Source organism: Myotis yumanensis, unplaced genomic scaffold (assembly GCF_028538775.1).
Source record: "Myotis yumanensis isolate MYYU_CA2020_CCGP unplaced genomic scaffold, mMyoYum1.0.hap1 SCAF_12, whole genome shotgun sequence".
Taxonomy (NCBI): Eukaryota; Metazoa; Chordata; class Mammalia; order Chiroptera; family Vespertilionidae; genus Myotis; species Myotis yumanensis.
In genome coordinates this window covers 9,442,480-9,452,495 of record NW_027223763.1, presented here as the reverse complement: position 1 = coordinate 9,452,495, position 10,016 = coordinate 9,442,480, and the positions used below count along the sequence as shown (strand labels likewise).

At 53.0% G+C, this 10,016-nt stretch overlaps 1 long non-coding RNA gene across 1 annotated transcript; it reads right to left on the bottom strand.

Moving 5' to 3' along the window:
* Positions 1-3,578: 3,578 nt before the first annotated feature.
* LOC139020400 (uncharacterized) lies at positions 3,579-9,559 on the bottom strand. The gene is made up of 3 exons (XR_011473310.1): positions 9,287-9,559; positions 8,150-8,222; positions 3,579-5,340 (listed from the first exon to the last, which is right to left on the bottom strand). It is a non-coding gene; the product is annotated as an uncharacterized lncRNA (long non-coding RNA).
* Positions 9,560-10,016: the final 457 nt, after the last annotated feature.

The following is a 10,016-nucleotide window of genomic DNA, read 5'->3' as shown; positions in this document are numbered from 1 at the left end:
TCACCTCTCTGGGCCTCCATTTCTCCACCGGCACTATGGGGAGGAGAATAGTTGCCGTGGTAACCATGTGAGAATTACACGAGGCAACACACGTGAAACCCAAATGTCAGCGGCAGTCCCCCTGCCCCCGGAGACCCTGGAGCCTAGTGACCATGAAGACCACCGTCATCTACTGAGACGTACACGCATGGCTGTGCTCGGTGTCTGATTATGTGCACTGTGTGATTTCATCTTCACAGGGGCCTCCTTCCTTTTCCCCATGAAGTGGTGTTTAAGCCTGGATGCTAAAGCCACCTCTGAGTTCCTCTCACTGGGCCACTGTACCCCATGTATCCATGAGATACACGAGTTAGTAAACATCTATGTGTTTTTCTCTTGTTAATCTGCCCTTTATTACAGGGGTGTCAGCTAAGAACTCAGAAGGGTGGAGGGAAAATTATTTTCCTCCCCTTCATACATGTGGGCTCATGAGACCAAGAGAGGCAGCGGGCTGTGCCTGGGATCACAGCAGGTGTGGCTGGAACGCAGGACTCCCGCCTCCACAGGGAGCACCTGGCCCAGCAGAGCTGCACTCCTCCCCCTCCTTCCTCCCACCGGCTGTGGAGGCTGAGGCCCAGGATAGGGGCCTTCTTTTCACCCCATCCAGACCTCTGCAAACCCAGTTCCCTGGGCCCCCCAGGCCAGCAGGGTGCCAGGCAGACACCGGCAGAAAAACCCTCAGCCTCTCATATTTTGAGGACTAACAGATTCTGCCTGGTTCCCAGCCAACCAGAAACATCAATGTCAAGTGAGGTTAGCACAGAGCACGGCCGGAGAAAGGCTGAGCCAGCCAGACCTCGCCCTGGCCACTCTCCATGCTTGGCCATGGGATTCCTGCTGTCAGCTGTCAGAGATGCAGGATGGGGGACCAAAGGGGGGATTTCCAGAATCCCAATGTGCCAGCAAGCCATGCTTCCCAGATGGGAGGACATGCCAGACCAGACGCACAGCTCCAATCACACCAGAGACACAGCTCTGGGAAAGGAGAAGGTGGGGGTGGGCAGGAACAGGCCCAGAAAGAAGGGGGTGACCTTGATGCGCCTCCTACTGTGCGCAGAGCACCTCCACTCACCTCTCTGAATGAATCCTCGTGATGACCCTGCAAGGCAACCCCCTGCGTTCCCATTTCACAGATGACAAGACTGAGACTCAGAGGGACAGGCCTGCCCAGCGGGGCAGTACCTCACAGAGGCCCACAGACCAGCCAGTGGCTGTGTGACCGAGGATAGGCACTCTGGGTTCAGTTTCTCCCTCCGGATCATAGGAGGATCTTCTGGACCAGTGGTTCTCCACCTTGGCTGCACATTAGAATCACCTGGGAATCATGAGGCCCAGAAATCAGGATTTTAAAAAGATTCCTAGGTGATTCTAATGTGCAGCCAAGGTGGAGAACCACTGCTCTGGATGATGGAAAATTGTCCTGAGGCCAAATGAGGCTCTGAGTGTCGCAGTAGCCCCCTGCCTGCTCACAGTGGCTACTGAAATTCAGCTATTGGAACCAGCAGGTTCAGCAAGCCGCACTGTGATCTAATCAAAAACGCAATTTGATTCAGCGGGCAACTCTGGCCATTTGTCTTAGGTAATGACAGTCCTGAGCCAATGGGAATGCCCAGACTCAGGCAGAATTTCCTAGTCTAGAAATAGGGGCTGTGGTCACCTTCTTCTCTCCCCACTGCATACCTCATCCTCAGGCTGCCGGGGTCTGAGCAATAGCCAAGGAAGAGAGGGGATGGAACTGACGGAAAGTTCTTACCTGGGCGGTGCTGTGGTGAGCTGGCCTGATGCTCTCTGAGCCTGCAGCTGCCTTCCTTGGGCAGTTCTATGGGGGGTCTGAGGCTCCCAGTGCATCAGCTGCTCTTCATCTTCACACACAGAACCCCTATAAAGACTTCTCCCCAGCCCAGCCAGTGTGGCTCAGTGGTTGACTGTCAACCCAGGAACCAAGAGGTTCAACTCCCGGTCAGGGCCCATGCCCAAGTGGGGGCCATGCAGGAGGCACCGATGGATGATGTTCCTCTCTCATCGATGTTTCTGTCTCTCTATGCCTCTTCCATCCTCTCTCTCTAAAAAAGAATCAATAAAAACGTATTTAAAAAAAAAAAAGACTTCTCCCCAGAAAGACTCCCCCCTGAAGACTTCTCCCCCTTTCAGAAGGTTCTGTGGGGCAGGTATTGGAAGGGCTGCAGGTCAGCTCTCTTGACCCACATCCGCCCCAGGAAACACCCCCTGCATGGAGGGTGCATCCTCCCACACTCAGCCCTCCCCTCCCTCCTCCCTGATGGAGGCCACCTGAGCTTTCTCCGGGCCCCAGCGTCCCAACTTCTGGGAATACGCGTCAAGCTCCCTTCGTGTGGTTCATCAAAGTGAAAGAGGTGGCAGCCCCCTCGTGCCCCCACCCCCTTCATGCCCTACCCTCACCACGAAATCTTTTTTCAGAGAAATTCTCACAAGTCTTCTCTCCCTTGCCTTTCCTCCATGTGTTCTATTCAAGGCCCGCAGCGTTCTCTGCCGCTTTCCTGTAAATTCTGTATTCAGTGAGTTAGCCAAGCCCACCTGGTCCACACAGGTGTGAAGAGTAACATTTTAACTCCCACACCCCCACCCGCCCGACGGGAACTGGCCAGGGAAGAGCGGAGGGCTGAAGAGGACCTGGCATTGTGGAATGGGAAGCATTTTTTTTGGGGGGGGGGGGGAGTGAGTGGTAGAATATTAAATCAATAAGTCAAACAAGCATAAAGAAAAATAATGAAAATTACCCATAATTCCATCCCCAGAGACAAATGCTGTACCAATGTCTTGTTTTCTGTCCACGTGGATGGCAGGGTAATTTATAAAGATAGTGTGTGCCTTTCTTGTTCCCTCCAAATTGCCTCTGGCCCCTTCTCGGTTGAGGGTGAGGAACCTCTTCAGGCTGAAGCAGATCTCCCTAAGGAGAATCCCTGCCTCCATCTCTTGTGGAAATCCGGGCTCACAGAGGAGTCTGTGCTAAGGGTCCTAGAGGGGCGGGTAGAGAGCTGCGGCTATAAGACCAGAAAGTAGGAAAGGGGGAGAAGGAGGGGCTCCTCATCCGGAATGGAGGCGGGGCCTGGAGGGCGTGGCTGGGGGGGGCGGAGAATGGTCAGGGAGGCTGAGCCCCAGGCACCTCCCAAGCCCTCAACCTGCCCCAAGAAAGCATCAGAGCTGCTAGATTTCAGGACGTGTGAAGGCCCCCCACCTCTGACGGATGTGGACAAACTGGAGAGGGAAGGAGCCCCACGTGACTGAGACTGAATGCCCTGTGGTCCAATGGGCCAGGCTCTGAGTCAGATCTAAGGTAATTTTAGAAAGAGAGACAAACATGACATTTTTTACATGTCTGAGTTTGTGGTTAATATCTGTAGCTACTCTCTAATAATTTTTAGAAATTAGGGCATGTATAGATGATAGTACATATGGTAGCTTGATTTTGTACCCTGTGTCTTCCCGTTAATAAATCACAAGCACTCTCTTCTATCATTCAATATGCTTTTAATTAATTTTTTGAGATATAATTAACATAACAAAATTCACCATTTAAAAGTGTACAATTCTGTCCCTCGCTGGTTTGGCTCAGTGGATCGAGCGTCGGCCTGGGAACTGAAAGTTCTGGGTTTGATTCTGGTCAAGGTCACATGCCTGGATTGTGGGCTTGATCCCCAGTAGGGGTTGCAGGAGGCAGCTGATCAATGATTCTCTCTCATCATTGATGTTTCTATCTCTCTCTCTCCTTCTCCCTTCCTCTCTGAAAAAATAAAAATATATTGAAAAATAAAAGAAAGTGTACAATTCCATGGTTTTTAGTATATTTACTTACTATGCCGTACAGCTTTCACCACTAACTAATTCCAGAACATCTTCATTATCCCCCAAAGAAAGTGGTACCTATAAACAGTCCCAATTCTCCCACCCGCCCTCCTGGGAACGACTAATCTACTTTCTATCTCTATGGATTTGCCATCCTGGCAAGGTCATATAAATGGAATCATGTCTGGCTTCTTTCACTTAGCATGTTTTGAGGTTCATACATGTTGTGGTATGTAACATACTTCCTTTTTATGGATGAATAATAGCCCGTTGTATGGACATACCACTTTTGTTTACCCATTCACTAACTGGTTGATATGTGAGTCATTTCCATTTTTGGCTATCATGCATAATGGTGCCATGAGCATTATGTTTCTGTGTGGACAAATGTTTTCATTTCTCTCGGATATATATCTAGGAGTGGAATTGCTGGGTCGTAACATATTTCTACGTTTACTGGTAGCTTTTTGAGGAACTGCCAGGCTGTTTTCCATAATGGCCACACCATTTAACATGCCCATCAGCAATGTTCAAGGATCCCAATTTCTTCACATCCTCACCAACACTGGTTATTTTCCTTTCCTTAAAAAAAAAAAAAATACATATATATATATATATATAGCCATCCTAGTGAGTGTGAAGTAGTATCTCATTGTGGTTTTGATTTGCATTTCCCTAATGACTAAGGATGTTGGGCATAAATCTGCTTTTAAATTGTGATTTTAGTGGCCATGTAAAATCCATCAGAGATTGCTAAAATGTATTTTTTAATTGGCTATTATTGAACATTTAAGTTGTTTGAATTTTTCTAACCCACTCATACATATAAGCCGTTGTATAGTGTCCGTGGGCACGAGGAGAGAACTGCAGTGGTCAGACCCAGGGGATGAGCGGGTGCCCTGGGCTGCCCGTGGGCACAGGTGGCAGTGACCCACACCTGGGAAGGGGTGAGGGAGGTGTAGCGAGGGCGTGCCCAGTGGCGGGCAGGGCTCCGTGCCCCGTGGCAGCGCTCCTGGGCCAAGTCGGCTCGTCCTCTGGCTCCAGAGAACGGAAGGCACCTAAGGCGGCGAGTGGCCCCGGGAGGCCAGGTCAGCCTGTCGACAGGCAGGCGCCAATCCCGGCAGCAGGAGGTCCAGGGAGAAACTGGAGTCGGGGCGGGCAGCCCGGTGGCAGGCTGGGCAGAAGGTGCCCGCCTGGCCTGGGCCGCTGTCGTCGGTAAGTGCTTGGTTGCCCAGCCTGCCAGAGCCTGGCGGGGCAGCCCTGTGGCGGGGCAGCCCTGTGGCGGGGCAGCGCCAGGGACCAGCTAGAAGATGCCCTTGGCAATCCTGAGTCCCTTCTGCTTCATGCGGGGGAGAGTGGAGCTGGCGCCATGCCGGACCTTGGCCCCCTTGGTGAGGGCCCGTTTCTTCAGGACAAAGTCATAGTTGGCGGCAGAGTTCATGGCGTAGCACACGTTGGCGCTGTCCGGGATCTTCAGCTCTGGTCGGGGAGGGTAGAGGAGTGGTCAGTGTGAGAGCCCCCAGGACAGGCCTGGGCTCAGCACCGAGAGCTCCAACCCACCCCCAGGCCCACCAGGGACCCCTCAGCGTGGGGGTGAGGCCTGGCGAGCGTGGGGGTGAGGCCTGGCAAGAGTGAGGGTGCCCCAACGGGGCCCTTGGTGAAGGGCCGAGCCTGGAGTGGGCAGACGGAACGGCAGGTCCAAGCCAGAGGAAGGCAAAGCAGGTAATGGTCTCTGGTGCCCACCAGCCTGCTGCCAAGTGGGGCCTCCTAGTGTCTTCCGCCCGCAGCAGGAGCCCAGGAGGTCACCTGGGTGCAGCTGGCAGGCGGAGAGGCAGGTAGGGGCCGGGCAGGTGCTCAGGCCTCCCAGAGGGGTCGAACCTGGCCGTGCCACCGCCCAGCTAACTCCTTTCCGGGGCTCCTTACTGCTTGGTTGTCTTTCCCCAGCTAGATTGTGAGCTCTCTGAGGGCAGCGTGCTTTGGAATAACTGAGAGGGTGGGACTTGGGGGCCAGAGCCCCAGATAACACTGTCCTCTCCTAGAGAAGGATTTGTAGCCCCGAGGGGCATGGAGAAGGGGTAAGGTTCATAAACAGGTCTTACACCCCATCTCTGGGTATCCGACAACTAATTCAATTCAATGGTGACATGGACCCCCAGAGTTAGAGAGCAGACACCACAGGTGTGGGGCTCAGTCCCACAAGACTGCCCCCACTTCCTGCAAGCCCCAGGATCACCTATACTTCTGACTGACTAGTTATGAATTTGGGGGTTCTCACAACCCCCTCCTCATTTTCCATAATTTGCTAGAACAACTCCCAAAACCCAGGAACAGGCTTTACTTACTATTAGCGATTTATTGTAAAGGATACGACTCAGAAGCAACCCGATGGAAGAGATGCATAGAACAAAACCTGGCAGCAGGTGGGTAGGTGGGATGGTTGGCACAGTTTCCAGGCTAGCTGTGGGCACCCCTCACCCCAAGCAGGTAGATAGAGTCACCAACCCAGAAGGCTCCAGTCCCTGTTGTTGAGGGGTTCTGATGGAAGCTTTATTATGTAGGCATGATAGATTTCATTCTCGCCCACGGTGGTTGACTTCACTGCCCTGCCTCTTTCCCCTCCCAGGAGTCAGGGTGGGGACAGCCAGTCCCCCTCCTGAACCTATCTAGCCTGTGCTCCGCCCCCACCGGTCATCTCATTAGCATGCAAAACACTAAATAAAGTCCAAGACATTTAGGACCTCTGTACCAGGAACCAGGGATAAAGAACAAATATTTGTGTGTGTGTGTTTTTTTATTACCCCATACCACTTCTCAGGCCCCTAGCCAACTTCCTGCTAAGACTGGCTGCTCTTAGGTCAAAACCCCCCTTTGGTCCAGGGGCCCTGGCCAGAGTGGAAGGATCAGGCAGGGCAGTGTGTGCTGGCCCTTGTGTCAGCTGCTCAGGTTGGCCACAGACATGGCAGGTGATGGAAGTGGCTGGGCAGCTGGTGGTGACTCAGGCTGGTTGGTATAAGGACATAGAGGGCAAGAATCTATTTGTTTGCGTACTGTCTTCACACATCCTCTCTCACCAATTCCTTCATTCTCATCATCTCTCCTTTGCTTTTTAAAATGACACATTGGAAAGAAAACAATTGTCTACAGATTTAGCCATCCTGAAGCTAGCTGTCAGTCAGCACAGTCCACCCTCCTCCACCTCACCCTCTCTTCCCTCTCTCCTCGCATCCACCTAGTCCAGCGGTTCTCATCCTGTGGGTCGCGACCCCTTTGGGGGTCAAATGACCCTTTCACAGGGGTCGCCTAAGACTATCGGAAAACACATATATAATTACATATTGTTTTTGTGATGAAGCATTATGCTTTAATTATGTTCAATTTGTAACAATGAAATTGGGGGTCACCACAACATGAGAAACTGTATTAAAGGGTCTCGGCATTAGGAAGGTTGAGAACCACTGACCTAGTCACTCAGGTCTTCTGTTCGTTCCTGAAACAGGCAAAGCCTTTTTCCAACTCAAGGGCTCCACGATGCTGTTCCCTCCCTCTGGAATGCTCTTCCCTGCCTCATTGCAGCCCTGGCTAACTTCCCTCCTCAGCCTTTGCCTGGCCTCCCACTCTGAATGGCACACATCTCTCCATGTACAGCCTGTGCTTTTCCTTAATCACACTCCCCGGCTTTTCTGATGATAGACTTTGCACGATCCTTTCCTAAATCACTAGGCTGGATGCCCCTGGAAGGCAGCGATCGGATTTTGTTCAGCACCCATGCAAACGTACCTTGACTAGGCCTGGCCTAGTAGATGGCTGTTGAATGAGTGAAAGAGTGAATAAAAGAATGAATGGGTTAAAGCAGCAATGATTACACTATACAACGGCAGTCCTGGGCTCCTGCTGCGGGCGGAAGGCACTTGGAGGCCCCACCTGGCGGCAGGCTGGTGGGCACCCGAGACCATTGCCTGCTTTGCCTTCCGCTGTCTTGGACCTGCTGCTCCGTCTGCCCACTCCAGGCTCGGCCCTTCACCTCGGCCCCCATTGAGGCATCTCCAGCTCGGCCTCACGTCTGGTTCTGCTGTTCCCTGAGCTGGACCCTTCCATCCCTGATCCTCATGTGAGACTACACCTCAGGGACTCAGGGAGAGGAGAAAGCCTGTGCCAGCCAGCCCCCCAGGCCCGTCAGCATCCCTCCCCGGGGGCGGGGGGGGGGGGCGCAGTCCCATGGCAGCAGCAGGTGCAGGAGAAGAGAGTTTGGAGTGGGGCACCGATCCAGAGCCCAAATTTGACTACATACCCCCTGGCTGTGAACTTCTGGAAACTTCCATTTCCTCCAAATGAAGGGAGATGGTTATTCCTACTTCTCAGCACTGTAGGGGAATTGGGAGTCAGGCTGCTGGCTCCTTTTTTGTGGGAGGAGCCATCGGTCCACTCCGGACCCCCCCCCCCCAGGGCCTCCCCCACTGCATACAATCCCCCCAACCCTGAGTGAGTCTCCCCGAAGCAGCAGCACAGAAGGGGTGGGCTTAAGGGCAGGGGTGAAGGCGTGGAGAGCCAGAGACTCGGTTTTAACACAAACACTAATTGCGGTCCCAGAACGGCCCTCTCTGGCTCCATTCATAAAAGTGGTATTTTTAGCCCAGAACTGGCCGCCTGTGGTCGAGGTGCGGATGACCAGGCCATGTGTCACGCCTGAGTGTTCACGGACTCACTCTGCCCAGGAAGCAGGCCCATAGGCCCAGCTGCTGGATGGCAGGGCTGCCACCTCCTTGGGAGGAGCCAGCAGGACTGGAAGCTTAAACCTCCTCACCCCTGAGGGGTACCACAGGCGTGGGCGGTGGAGGCAAAAATGGACATGCATTGAGCATTGATCATCCAGGCGCTGCTCTGACTTTATACAGATTCACTTATTTCATCCCTACGACTGGGCAGATACTATTATTATCCCCATTTTATAGATGAGGAAACCAAGGCTGAAGTCATTCATTTAATCTGCTTGAGCCTCCATGGAGTAGTGGGTGGAGCAGGGGGATTTGAAACCCGCAGTCCAGCCCCAGAGTCCATGCGTTTACTGTCCTGCCACTTGGAATCTGGGCCCTGGGTGGACGGTCAGCTACTGCAACTAGGTCCTCCTGCTTCAGGCCCCAGCACCCGGCCTCATCTCGGCTCACAGAGCTCTCTGAGAATGCAGGGAACATCCAGGCCAACCCTCCTTTGGAGCGAGGAAGCTGAGGCCCAGAAAGGAGTCCATGGTTGTGGAGTCAGGCCAGGTCTCTTCCCACTGAATGATTCCACTTGTACCCACCCACCGCCTCAGCCTACCCCTGGCTCCAGAACTTGGCACCTGCGCTCTTTAGAGCAAGGAGCCTGGGCTCTGGAGCAGATTTGAGACCCGCTCCTAACTTGCTGTGTGACCTGGGACAAGTAACCTCACCTCTCTGAGCCTCAGTTTCCTCTTCTGGGCTCCTTCAGGGCTCTCCTTGTCCTGATTTTCTGTGAGCTTGGATCCTTGTTCTTCCCCGGCGCTTTCTCTCTCTCTCTCCCCCGCCCTCTCTCTCTCTCTCTCTCTCTCTCTCTCTCTCTCTCTCTCTCACACACACACACACACACACACACACACATCTCTGCTCAGGGAGGCCCCACAGCCTGGCTTCTGGGCTTGTCTATGATCCATGAGGGCAGCTTCACATGTTAGTCTCAGCCCTGAGTCTCATGGCCTGCAAATACAGCAACCCGCCGCCGACCCCCCCCCCCCCCCCCCGCCCCCCCGCTCACACACACACACACACACAGGTAACCTTTTCCAGCTCTGAAAAGGTGAGGTCAGGTGGCCAGAGAGCCAGGTGCTGTGTCACGGGCTATGCGCAGAGCTGCTTCTCCAAGAACAGGGTGTGTGAGGAGGAAATGGAGGCATCTCTAGTTCAGAAACAAAACGAACACACCTGGAATGCAAGTTGGTTACATGGAAAAATTTACCTATAGAATCCCCTCATTTTCCCGAAAGCTATCAGAGGCATCTGGAACCGAGCTTAAAATGAGAAAGAAAAGAACTACCCTCCACTTACTCCCAGCTACCAAATAGAAATGAAAAACTCATGTTCTTAACTCATCAGAGAATCTTCTCATTCGTTCTCTATTAACTCGCATAATATGAACAGTTCTAA